A 14,075-nucleotide genomic window follows, 5' to 3' on the forward strand; every position below is an offset into this window, starting at 1 on the left:
CTGCTTGTGTTTACACATCACCTCTGAATTTAGCTCCAAGTTGAAGGTAGTATAACACACTGAGGGTCCAGAAAAAGAAAGGCAGCAAGGCACTCAGGAGGGGTAGGTTACACCTTGTCAGGTAGCTGAAAATGTGAGGTAATGTAGCACATGTTGGGGGGCTGGAATAAGGTGTTTATGTCTTATTGTGACCCAAGGACCTGTTGGTGCCAACTGGCAGAGGGCATGAGGTGCATAATGGTTACAGGGTTCAGGCCTTGCTGGAGTCCTCGGCATAACTAACAGTGTGAACCACAGTAGGCCTGGCCTTGGTAAAATAACACAGCAGGTATTGGCTAACCAAGTAAGCACATTCCTGACAGGAGAGGATGGTACAAAAACATCAAGAGTTCTCAAGTAACTGCGTAAACCAATTCTTAGGAGATGACACAGGAGCACACTGACCCCTGGTAAAATAAGCTGGTTTGACAGAATAATGAATAGGGATGTTTTGTTCGAGACATCAGGAGCAGGATACAAGGGGAGGCAACAAATAGACGTCAGGAACACATAATGTGGTACGTAAGTTGTTTATCTCAGTTGCTTGTCTCAGTCTATAAATGGTGGGTACCTCGCCTTAACCCTCTGTATGGCTGAGGGACAGCAAAGATTCCCGCTGCTGACTGAACTGCTCCTTGCCCCGGGGCAATTGTGTTAATGTAATTGTGCAAGCTGTGCGAGTCATTAGGACTGTGTCTTGAGGGCATTAAACCTGGCCAAGTGCCTTTGTCACTGAACTATACATGTGGCCTTTCCTTAGGAGTAACATTGAGTTTGCTGAATTAGCAGTCTGCTCTCTCTGCTTGTGCAACTAACATCGGAGCTCCAAGAATGGAATCACTGAGCAGCTGCAATAGCTTAGCAGCCTTGACAGAGCTGCTGCAGCGACAAGATTCCTCAGCACTTAACAACACAGGGATCCCTTCAGTCTGGTATTTACATTCTAATTCACCAAAGAGTGTCATGGAAGATTTTTTCTGAAAGCCTGTGTCACACTGGGCATCACAATCTTTGCAAATGTATGAGCGGATAACATATAAGAAGATGTGTGTGTATCTATCTATTGGAAAAATATGTTCTGAAGGCCTTGTAGTTAAAAGGTAGGTCATTCAGAGGTAGCGAGCGTGCCTTGAGACAAAATTTTCCAGACAGACGATGGGAGACACTTATCTCCCTAGCTGACCACTATGTAGTCTACTAGCGCACTGAGTCAAATGTTAATGAAGAGCTTGCAAGGACTTCAGAAGGAAATTAATAGGAAGAGGTAAACAGGGGAGTGGGAGAGGACCCTGTTTTCAGATCAGGGTGGATAAAAAGCAATGATAAAAACATCCATACAATTGTGGGTTTTTTTATTTAAATCGGATTTTTTTTTTTTGGATGAAATGCTTTTTGAGGAAAATATCTATCTAAAAGTTTTAGTTTTAATTGAGATACATTATAACTCAAAGATATCTCATCATGGAATAGGGATTATAACTTCTAATTCTGTAGTATGAGACAATATATTAATGTAATGTTTAGGAAAAGTTGTAAATGAGTTCCAATAGTTCATGGATTAGGGAACCAATCTTATGGGTTTCCACAGACTTCTGTATAGATTATTTAGGTTAATCTTTCTATCTACCCAATGGAACTTAGTGCTCAGTCAAGAAGATACCATCAGAGATGCTTAGTTTTGCAGTTCTCAAACTGTGGATTTGTGTCTCCAGAGATAATATGCTTGTTAACAGCAAAAATGTTTTTAAATAAATAATATTGAGGTGAGAAATAACAGACCTCAACCCTATTGTCCCTCTGCAAATTTGTGTACACAGAGTCAACCCCTTACCTCTTTCTAAAAGTGCAAAGTTTCCAAAAGTTCAATGAATAGCTGATTGTTGGGGCCAGAATAGATCTGGACAAGGAGAAGAAGTCTGGAGATAAATGTGAGAAAGGAGGGACAGGCAGTAGAAACAAAAGTGAAACTGTTTGAGCAGCATATTCCAGAAGTCTTGAGGTCTTTCTGAGTGTAGCCTTCATTGATTTGAGATCTACTGTACCATTCTCTCACTAGAAGGCAACACCTATAATGGCAGCAAGCTGTAAAAGAGACCCAGTTTGGGAATAAGAACCATTCAAGAAATATGTGTTTGCTGATGATGTTTTAAAGAAAGTCACACCAGTGAACTGGTGGAAGTCACTTAAGCACTTGGATTCGGAAACCGTTGGAGTGATAATCTCACTTTTAACAGCAGTAGCTTCTTCTGCCAGTGTAGAAAGAATATTTTCTTCCTTTGGACTAATTCCAAACTGAGAAATCGTCGGGACCTGAAAAAGCAGGAAAGCTTGTTTTTCTTTTCCAGATTATGAACGAACAGAAAAATGAAGGTGAAGACAACTGAGTTAGCTACAGAAGCCAATATTTTAAGTTTCCCATGTTGACCTGGCTGATATAGTTGATTGATTTTTTTTAATATTTCATTTAACTATTTTAGTTAAAAACAATTTTAATAAAAACAAACCTGATTTAAAAAACTTCAATGTTTTTAGCTAAATTCAAAAATTCATATGCGTGTTTTGTTAAAATATTATATATTTGCTGTTGAAGAAAAAATCCAGAATACATAATGTTGTTGTTTTAGTTTAAATAAAACAATTTAAATGTCTGTCTGGTGATGTTCTCCTCCTAATACAGCATGGCAAGAAAATCTTCCAAATATTAATGATTAACCTATTGAATTGGAGATAGTTCACCTCCCATTGACTTCATAAATAGCTGCTTAAATTACCTTTGGTAAATGAAATAACCAATCATTCATTTTCTGATATAGCTGTAAAACTAATCTGAAAAGTTTTCAAAATAAATCACTTAACAATGTATAGTGTGTACCTTCTAAAAATGAAACCTACATCTATCTCTGAGTTGTGAAGAATATGTATTAAGGTTATAACAACCAACAAGAATGCACTTTTATGTAGAAATCCATGATTAAATCGAGTCTGCCTGATGAGTGATTTAAATCACGATTTAAATCAAATTGATTTAAATCAAATCCACCCTGTTTCAGATGAAGATCAAAGGTCTGAGCTGATGTATCTGGGGGTACAGAAAGACACCCTGCCATCCTTCATCAAGGGGAGACAAGTTGCCAGTGGGTTGGGGCTCATGAAAGAAGGGTCTCACCCAGCCTGGTTGAAAAATGCTGTAAGAAGGACTTTGGATAAGCAGTAAGGTTAGGATTCTGTCACGGGTATTTTTAGTAAAAGTCAAGACACGGGCAATAAAAATTCACAGAAGCCCACAACCTGTCCCTAACTTTTACTAAAAATACCCAGGGGGTGGGGAGAGGGAATGAACAGTGGGAGCACTGCCGACGGAGGGGGCATTGCTCCAGCCCCCGGGCTTGTCGCCGGCCGCTGTTCCAGCAGCCCAGGGACTACTGCTCCGGTGGCCCCGGGGCTGACCACCAGTCAGCTGCTGTGGCAGCACTGATGGGACGCTGCTCTGGCAGCCCTAGGGCTGACAGCTACTCCAGCCCTGCCACTGCAGAAGTCATGGAGGTCCCAGAAAGTCACAGACTCCATGACCTGTGTGACAGAATCGCACCCTTACTTATCAGATCAGAAGGCATTTTGTGAGTTGAGTTCAGACTCTAGAATGTGTGGCAGGATTTATTTTATATGTAGCCCTTTGTTTCCAGTATTTCTGTTTGCCATCCTATGAATCTCTATTCTTTGTTAAATAAACTTATACTTGCTTTCTCTATAAACAAATCTACACGCTGGGTTAAGTGGAGCAGTGTTCTGAGGTGTAACTATTAAGCTGTGGTGCACTACTCCTTTGAGAACAGCAGGCCTGGTAATGCTGTAAGGGTCCAGTGGCAAAGGGGCTAGACACTGCAGGGGGACACTTAGAGGACTCAGGTTTGGAATGTGTCTATCCCTAACCTGCACGAGGGACAGCAGAGCCTATGTGGGCTGAGGGGAGTGTTTGTGGTGCCTGTGGCTGGGAGAGTCAGGGAGGTGACCCCCGGCAGGTGCAGACAAGGCTCCACTAAAGGAAGGTGGTAGTAAGGTGCTTCTGGGTACCCTTGGAGAGGGTAGAAGGGGACTGTGACGTTGCCCTCTGGTGTTATCTGGACCAGTGATTTGCTAGGTTACTCCAATCGTTGACTCTGGGAGCAGCCTTACCCTGCTCTGCCGTGAGAACCCCCACACCTGGGCTGTTCACACACAGCCTTTGGCATGTAAGCTCCTCCTTGGACTGTGCAACCGAATGACACTAGCCAATATCTCCGGTCCCAGACACAACCCTAGGAACCTCCATCTTGAGGTGTCCAGTTATGCCTGCTGGATGCTGCAAGCTTATATAGGTTTATCAATTTAACAAATAAATTGATATGTACCAGGCTTGTTATCCCAAGGGGAGTTTCTGACACGCTTCAACCCAAACTCACTGCTTCAGGTAGAATAAGGAAACAGATTTATTAACTACAAAGGTACATTTTAAGTGATTATAAGTCAAAGCATAACAAGTTGGGTTTGGTCAAATGAAATAAAAACAAAATGCTTTCTAAGCTGATCTTAACACTTTCAGTGCCCTTACAAACGTAGATGCTTCTCACCACAGGCTGGCTAGTTGCTCTTCAGCCAGGCTCTCCCCTTTGATTAGCGCTTCAGTTGCATGGTGTGGTGTCTGTAGATGTAGGTGGAAGAGAGGAAGAGCATGGCAAACGTCTCTTCCTTTTATCATGTCCTTTCCTCCCTTTTGGCTGTGCCCCCCTCCCCCTTCAGAGTCAGGTGAGCATTACTAAGACTCTCCAAGCAAGGTTGAGCAATTCCCCTCGTGTGGCCTCATGTAGGTGAGTCATTGCATTGTAACTCCCTTGCTAGACAATGGCTGTTGATGGGTTGTTTGACACCCCCACCCGGGCGTTGGTTACTTTCCTTGCTGTTGCCTCTGGGGAGCTAAAATCTGGCTGATTCCCCCAATTTACAACATGTTTAGTGACAACCATACTACACAATTCTCATAACTTCATATGCATTAATGATATTCATATATGAATAGAGAAATGACTTTCAGCAGATCATGACCTTTCCCCTGATACCTTACAAGGCATGCTTTATACGTAAGATCATGATTACATGAAAATGAGGAATATGGGGGTTATAGCTCGCTCCCCCAAGATATAGAATGTCACAGGGACTATCAGAATCATCTAATCTGACCTCCTGCATATTGCAGGCTACAGAACCTCACCCACCCACTACCCTGGCTGAGTTACTGAACTCCGCAAATCAAGCTACAGAGAATCCACCCTTTACACTAGTTTAAAGCTTCAAGTGACCCATGCTCCATGGTGCAGGTGAAGGCGAAAAAGCCCCCAGCATCTCTGCCAATCTTACCAGGGGGAAAATTCCTTCCTGATCCCATGTATGGTGATCAGTTAGCCCCTGATCAAATGGGCAAGACACACCAGCCAGACACCTGGGAAAGAATTCTTGGTAGTAACTCAGAGCCCTCCCCATCTAAGTGTCCCATCACCGGCCACTGGAGATATTTGCTGCTATAAGTTGCAGATTGCTTATGTGCCATTGTGGGCAACATGATCATATCATCTCCCCATAAACTTATCAAGATCAGCCTTGAAGCCAGTTTTTGCCCCCACTGCTTCCCTTGGAAGGCTGTTCCAGAACTTCACTCCTCTGATGGTTAGAAACCTTTGCCTAATTTCAAGCCTAAACTTGTTGATGGCCAGTTTATAGCCATTTGTTCTTGTGTCCACATTGGCACATAACTTAAATAACTCCTCTCCCTTCCTGGTATTTATCCTTTTGATGCATTTATAGAGACGAATCATATCTCCCCTCAACCTTCTTTTGTTAGGCTAAACAAGCCAAGCTCTTTTAGTCTCCTCTCATAAGGTAGGCTTTCCATTCCTTGGATCATTCTAATAGCCCTTCTCTGCACCTGTTGCAGTTTGAATTAATCTTTCTTAAACATGGAAGACCAGAATTGCACACAGTATTCTAGCTGAGGTCTCACCAGTGCTTTGTATAATGGTATTTTCACTTCCCTGTCTCTACTAGAAATACCTCACCTGATGCATCCTAGGACTGGATTAGCCTTTTTCACGGCTGCATCACATTGGCAGCTCATAGTCATCCTGTGATCTACCAATACACCCAGGTCTTTCTCCTCCTCTGTCTCTTCCAACTGATAAATCCACAGTTTACAGCAAAAATTCTTGTTGTTAGTCTGTAAGGTCATCCCATTCATAGGCGCCGACGCCGTGGGTGCTCCAGTAGCCAGCTCCCCCCTTCCCCAGCTCTTCCCACCTGTCACGGATCAGCTGTTCCACGGCATGCAGGAGGCGCTGTGGGAGGGAGAGGGAGGAGTGGGGACAGGGCATGCTCGGGGGAGGGGCGGAACTGGGTGGCAAGAGGCGGGGTGGGGGTGGAGCAGGGGCTGGAAGAGGCGGGGCATGGGATTGGGGGAAGGGGTCAGGGCCTGGGGCAGAGCAGTGGGTTGAGCACCTCTGGGGCCTAGAGGAAGCCAATGCCTGTGCTCCCATTTCTATTACTCCAGTTTTCAAGGTCATCCAGATCTTCTTGTATGATATTCCAGTCCTTCTCTGTATTGGCAATACCTCCCAACTTTATCTCATCTGCAAATTTTACTAGCACACTCCCACTTTTTGTGCCAAGGTCATTAATTAAATGTTAAATAAGACTTTCCCAAGATGGATCCCTGAGGAACTCCACTAGTAACTTTACTCCAGTCTTTCAGCATGACCCATTGTAGTCTCCCCTTTAACCAGCTCCTAAACACCTTTCAATTCTCATATTAATCCCCATCTTCTCCAACTGAACTAATAATTTCCCATGTGGAACTGTATCCAATGCCTTACTGAAATCCAAATAGATTAGATCAACTGCATTTCCTTTGTCTAAAAAATCAGTTATCTTCTCAAAGAAGATCAGGTGGGTCTGGCACAGTATACCTTTTGTGAAACCATGTTGTATTTTATCCCAATTACCATTCACCTCTATGTCCTTAACTATTTTCTCTTTCAAAATTTGTTCCAAGACCTTGCATACAATTGAGGTCAAACTACCAGGCCTGTAGTTTCCTGGATTACTTCCCCCCACCTTTCTTAAAAATAGGTACTATATTAGCAATTCTACAGTCATAGGGTATGACCCCTGAGTTTACAGATTCATTAAAAATCCTTGCTATTGATCTTGCAATTTCATGTGCCAGTTGGGTAGGAGATGAAATATACCCCAGGAAGGGGTAGACCCAGTGTTGGGTCTCCAACATAAAATTCACAATGTTGCCTGCATATATAATATTGGAATCATCCCTTTAAAGCTGCTATTAATTAGTAAAGCCAAGTATTTGCAAGACATAAGTAATAAGGTTATTGATTAACAGATCAGAATACCTGGCTGGTGATAGAACAATAAAGCCACAGGTAAGGATGAGCTTATGGAATATGTCCTATCCAAAATGCTGAATATATTTGATTACTTCCAGAAATAAACTGACATGCTAAAAGTCTTATAGATGTTAACATTTAAAATGAATGAACTCTCACTAAACTAAAAGTCTGCAAAAAAGTAAATGTAAAGGCTAGTGCACTAGTTTTCATTGACAGGTTTCAGAGTAGCAGCTGTGTTAGTCTGTATCTGCAAAAAGAAAAGGAGTACTTGTGGCACCTTAGAGACTAACAAATTTATTTGAGCATAAGCTTTTGTGAGCTACAGCTCACTTCATCGGATGCATTCAGTGGAAAATACAGTGGGGAGATTTTATATATAGAGAACGTGAAACAATGGGTGTTACCATACACACTGTAACAAGAGTGATCAGGTAAAGTGAGCTATTACCAGCAGGAGAGAAAAAAAAACCTTTTGTAGTGATAATCAAGGTGGGCCATTTCCAGCAGTTGACAAGAACGTGTGAGGAACAGTAGGGAGGGAAAATAAACACGGGGAAATAGTTTTACTTTGTGTACACTTTACTTTACTTTACTTTACACATCCACTCCCAGTCTTTATTGAAGCCTAATGTAATGGTGTCCAGTTTGCAAATTAATTCCAATTCAGCAGTCTCTCGTTGGAGTCTGTTTTTGAAGTCTTCTTGTTGAAGAATTGCCACTTTTAGGTCTGTAATCGAGTGACCAGAGAGACTGAAGTGTTCTCCGACTGGTTTTTGAATATTATAATTCTTGACGTCTGATTTGTGTCCATTTATTCTTTTATGTAGAGACTGTCTGGTCTGGCCAATGTACATGGCAGAGGGGCATTGCTGGCACATGATGGTATATATCACATTGGTAGATGTGCAGGTGAATGAGCCTCTGATAGTGTGGCTTATGTGATTAGGCCCTATGATGGTGTCCCCTGAATAGATATGTGGACACAATTGGCAACGGGCTTTGTTGCAAGGATAGGTTCCTGGGTTAGTGTTTTTGTTGTGTGGTTGCTGGTGAGTATTTGCTTCAGGTTGGGGGGCTGTCTGTAAGCAAGGACTGGCCTGTCTCCCAAGATCTGTGAGAGTGATGGGTCATCCTTCAGGATAGGTTGTAGATCCTTGATGATGTGCTGGAGAGGTTTTAGTTGGGGGCTGAAGGTGATGGCTAGTGGCGTTCTGTTATTTTCTTTGTTGGGCCTGTCCTGTAGTAGGTAACTTCTGGGTACTCTTCTGGCTCTGTCAATCTGTTTCTTCACTTCAGCAGGTGGGTATTGTAGTTGTAAGAATGCTTGATAGAGATCTTGTAGGGGTTTGTCTCTGTTTGAGGGGTTGGAGCAAATGCCATTGTATTGTAGAGCTTGGCTGTAGACAATGGATCGTGTGGTGTGGTCTGGATGAAAGCTGGAGGCATAGTTTTCATTGAGTTAAAAATCGGAGGTTTAAGTTTGGACAATGATCAGTTTTTCTAGATAGTATATTTTCAAAAGTATGTGATTACCATATGGTCATGCCAGAGAGTTATACTCAAATGGCACTATGGTGTGCCATGTTAATTTCCATATCAAATCATTTTATATTTTTTTCCCTATCAGCCCAGCAAACTTGCCATGAAATCTGAAAACTAAGCTTTTCTGGTTCATTAATGCGCACCAGTCAAACACCTGCAGTTAATAATTGTTTATGATGTGCTAGCCAGAATAGAATACTTCATTCCTCCAGAATCAACTGGCAATGCAGTATTCTCAGAAGAGGTAAATTCACTTTATTAAAACAAAACAAGAATGATTCAGAGAACAAATCCAAGTAAACAGATGAGTTGATATTTAATCACTCTTCTGTTCGTACCCACACTAACCTCAAACTTTCCAAAAACCATCCTCTGGTTTACAACTAAGCATATGAAATTTTAGATGAAAGCTTTTTATTTCTTCCTCTCAGCAGCTTCTGTGCAAAAAGACAGGATTATATTGGAAATTATCAAAACTGGGAGTATTGAGTTGCTATTGCAGATTTGTAATGTGTGTCAACTTCATCCAGTAGGGATAATGAGGAATGTATGTTTCACACTTTCTGATTTTAACAGCAATTCAATATGAGGAAATGTAGGGTGTTTGAGCTATACAGTCATTGCCAGGATGTCTGGAAAGACCTGTGACATTAATTAAATAGGCAGGAAAGGCAAGTGACTGTTACTCTCTGCTGTGGTAAGTAGCAAGGAGAGGTCTGTGGTAAGTAGCAAGCAGGGCCTCTCATAAAAGGTGCATTGTGCTGATAAAGATTAGTGATGGAGCAAAACCAGGCAGACAAGTGGTCGGGAACAGCTGCCAGAATAGACCAGTGGCTGAAATGTATTAGCTGTACTAATGTTGAGGGACATTAGGGTGTTAATAGTGCTACCAGGACTTAGAGATGTTCTGATCCCAGACTTGGAGAGGTATTCACTGGAAGAAGCATCCGTTGAAGCAGCAGGGATGACCACAGCTGGAGATGGGACAGGGCTCTGAGGTGACACCGAGCATTCTCTCTCAGGTGCTTGTCTGGCTGGTTCTTGCTCACATGCTCAGAGTCTAACTGATCCCCCATGTGGGACTGGGAAGGAATTTTCCCACAGGTCAGACTGGCAGTGACCTGGGGGGATTTTTGCCTTGCTCTGCAGCCTCTGGGTGTGGGTTACTTGCCAGGATTAGCTGGGTATATCTCACAATCATTCCCCTGTCACTGTGGAGGCCTCGAGCAGTGGGGCACTTAGCAAGAGAGCATTTTAACAGAACGTTCCCAAGCGGATAAGAGTTATCTAAGAGTTCCTTCTGACCTGCGACTCTATGCCCTGGTCTACACTAGGACTTTAGGTCGAATTTAGCAGCGTTAAATCGATGTAAACCTGCACCCGTCCACACGATGAAGCCCTTCTTTTCGATTTAAAGGGCTCTTAAAATCGATTTCCTTACTCCACCCCTGACAAGTGGATTAGCGCTTAAATCGGCCTTGCCGGGTCGAATTTGGGGTACTGTGGACACAATTTGACGGTATTGGCCTCCGGGAGCTATCCCAGAGTGCTCCATTGTGACCGCTCTGGACAGCACTCTCAACTCAGATGCACTGGCCAGGTAGACAGGAAAAGAACCGCGAACTTTTGAATCTCATTTCCTGTTTGGCCAGCGTGGCAAGCTGCAGGTGACCATGCAGAGCTCATCAGCAGAGGTGACCATGATGGAGTCCCAGAATAGCAAAAGAGCTCCAGCATGGACTGAACGGGAGGTACGGGATCTGATCACTGTATGGAGAGAGGAATCCGTGCTATCAGAACGCCGTTCCAGTTTTCGAAATGCCAAAACTTTTGTCAAAATCTCCCAGGGCATGAAGGACAGAGGCCATAACAGGGACCCAAAGCAGTGCCGCGTGAAACTTAAGGAGCTGTGGCAAGCCTACCAGAAAACCAGAGAGGCGAACGGCCGCTCCGGGTCAGAGCCCCAAACATGCCGCTTCTATGATGAGCTGCATGCCATTTTAGGGGGTTCAGCTACCACTACCCCAGCCGTGTTGTTTGACTCCTTCAATGGAGATGGAGGCAACACGGAAGCAGGTTTTGGGGACGAAGAAGATGATGATAAGGTTGTAGATAGCTCACAGCAAGCAAGTGGAGAAACCGGTTTTCCTGACAGCCAGGAACTGTTTCTCACCCTGGACCTGGAGCCAGTACCCCCCGAACCCACCCAAGGCTGCCTCCTGGACCTGGCAGGTGGAGAAGGGACCTCCGGTGAGTGTACCTTTTCAAATACTATACATGGTTTAAAAGCAAGCATGTGAAAGGATTAATTTGCCCTGGCATTCGCGGCTCTCCTGGATGTACTCCCAAAGCCTTTGCAAAAAGTTTCTGGGGAGGGCAGCCTTATTCCATCCTCCATGGTAGGACACTTTACCACTCCAGGCCAGTAGCAAGTACTCAGGAATCATTGTACAACAAAGCATTGCAGTGTATGCTTGCTGGTGTTCAAACAACATCTGTTCTTTATCTCTCTGTGTTATCCTCAGGAGAGTGAGATATCATTCATGGTCACCTGGTTGAAATAGGGTGCTTTTTTTCCGGGGACACTCAGAGGTGCCCGTTCCTGCTGGGCTGTTTGCCTGTGGCTGAACAGAAATGTTCCCCGCTGTTAGCCACGGGGTGGGGGGAGGGTTGAGGGGGTAGCCACGCAGTGGGGGGATGCAAAATGCAATCTTGTAACGAAAGCACATGTGCTATGTATGTAATGTTAACAGCAAGGTTTACCCTGAAAGAGTGTAGCCACTGTTTTATAAAATGTGTCTTTTTAAATACCGCTGTCCCTTTTTTTTTCTCCACCAGCTGCATGTGTTTCAATGATCACAGGATCTTCTTCCCAGAGGCTAGTGAAGATTAGAAAGAAAAAAAAAAACGCACTCATGATGAAATGTTCTCTGAGCTCATGCTGTCCTCCCACACTGACAGAGCACAGACGAATGCGTGGAGGCAAATAATGTCAGACTGCAGGAAAGCACAAAATGACCGGGAGGAGAGGTGGCGGGCTGAAGAGAGTAAGTGGCGGGCTGAAGACAGGGCTGAAGCTCAAATGTGGCGGCAGCGTGATGAGAGGAGGCAGGATTCAATGCTGAGGCTGTGGGAGGATCAAACCAGTATGCTCCAGCGCATGGTTGAGCTGCAGGAAAGGCAGCAGGAGCACAGACTGCCACTACAGCCCCTGTGTAACCAACCGCCCTCCTCCCCAAGTTCCATAGGCTCCTCACCCAGACGCCCAAGAATGCGGTGGGGGGGCCTCCGGCCAACCAGCCACTCCACCACAGAGGATTGCCCAAAAAACAGAAGGCTGGCATTCAATAAATTTTAAAGTTGTAAACTTTTAAAGTGCTGTGTGGCATTTTCCTTCCCTCCTCCACCACCCCTCCTGGGCTACCTTGGTAGTCATCCCCCTATTTGTGTGATGAATGAATAAAGAATGCATGAATGTGAAGCAACAATGACTTTATTGCCTCTGCAAGCGGTGATCGAAGGCAGGAGGGGAGGGTGGTTAGCTTACAGGGAAGTAGAGTGAACCAAGGGGAGGGGGGTTTCATCAAGGAGAAACAAAGAGAACTTTCACACCGTAGCCTGTCCAGTCATGAAACTGGTTTTCAAAGCTTCTCTGATGCGTATCGCGCCCTCCTGTGCTCTTCTAACTGCCCTGGTGTCTGGCTGCGCGTAACCAGCAGCCAGGGGATTTGCCTCAACCTCCCACCCCGCCATAAACGTCTCCCGCTTACTCTCACAGATATTGTGGAGCGCACAGCAAGCAGTAATAACAGTGGGAATATTGGTTTAGCTGATGTCTAAGCAAGTCAGTAAACTGCGCCAGCGCGCCTTTAAACGTCCATATGCACATTCTACCGCCATTCTGCACTTGCTCAGCCTGTAGTTGAACAGCTCCTGACTACTGTCCAGGCTGCCTGTGTACGGCTTCATGAGCCATGGCATTAAGGGGTAGGCTGGGTCCCCAAGGATAATTATAGGCATTTCAACATCCCCAACAGTTATTTTCTGGTCTGGGAATAAAGTCCCTTCGTGCAGCTTTTGAAACAGACCAGAGTTCTCCTGAAGATGCGAGCGTCATGTACCTTTCCCGGCCATCCCACGTTGATGTTGGTGAAACGTCCCTTGTGATCCACCAGAGCTTGCAGCACTATTGAAAAGTACCCCTTGCGGTTTATGTACTCGCCGGCTTGGTGCTCCGGTGCCAAGATAGGGATATGGGTTCCGTCTATGGCCCCACCACAGTTAGGGAATCCCATTGCAGCAAAGCCATCCACTATGACCTGCACATTTCCCAGGGTCACTACCCTTGATATCAGCAGATCTTTGATTGCATGGGCTACTTGCATCACAGCAGCCCCCACAGTAGATTTGCCCACTCCAAATTGATTCCCAACTGACCGGTAGCTGTCTGGCGTTGCAAGCTTCCACAGGGCTATCACCACTCGCTTCTCAACTGTGAGGACTCCTCTCATCTTGGTATTCATGCGCCTCAGGGCAGGGGAAAGCAAGTAACAAAGTTCCATGAAAGTGCCCTTACGCATGCGAAAGTTTCGCAGCCACTGGGAATCGTCCCAGACCTGCAACACTATGTGGTCCCACCAGTCTGTGCTTGTTTCCCGAGCCCAGAATCGGCATTCCACCACATGAACCTGCCCCATTAGCACCATGATGCATGCATTGGCAGGGCCCATGCTTTGAGAGAAATCTGTGTCCATGTCCTGATCACTCACGTGACCGCGCTGACGTCACCTCCTCGCCCGGTATCGCTCTGCCAGGTTCTGGTGCTGCATACACTGCTGGATAATGTGTGTGGTGTTTAATGTGCTCCTAATTGCCAAAGTGAGCTGAGCAGCCTCCATGCTTGCCTTGGTATGGCGTCTGCACAGAAAAAAGGCGTGGAACGATTGTCTGCCATTGATCTGACGGAGGGAGGGGCGACTGACGACATGGCTTACAGGGTTGGCTTACAGGGAATTAAAATCAACAAAGGGGGTGGCTTTACATCAAGGAGTATTTCAGGCAGGA

The 14,075-nt window shown here is 44.8% G+C and overlaps 1 protein-coding gene across 5 annotated transcripts in view; it reads right to left on the bottom strand.

Annotated features, from left to right (window-relative positions):
• The window catches only part of CIITA (class II major histocompatibility complex transactivator), a 70,764-nt gene that overhangs the window by 39,074 nt on the left and 17,615 nt on the right, over positions 1-14,075 (bottom strand). The window lies entirely within an intron of this gene.

This window comes from Chelonia mydas, chromosome 10 (genome assembly GCF_015237465.2).
Source record: "Chelonia mydas isolate rCheMyd1 chromosome 10, rCheMyd1.pri.v2, whole genome shotgun sequence".
Classification (NCBI taxonomy): domain Eukaryota; kingdom Metazoa; phylum Chordata; order Testudines; family Cheloniidae; genus Chelonia; species Chelonia mydas.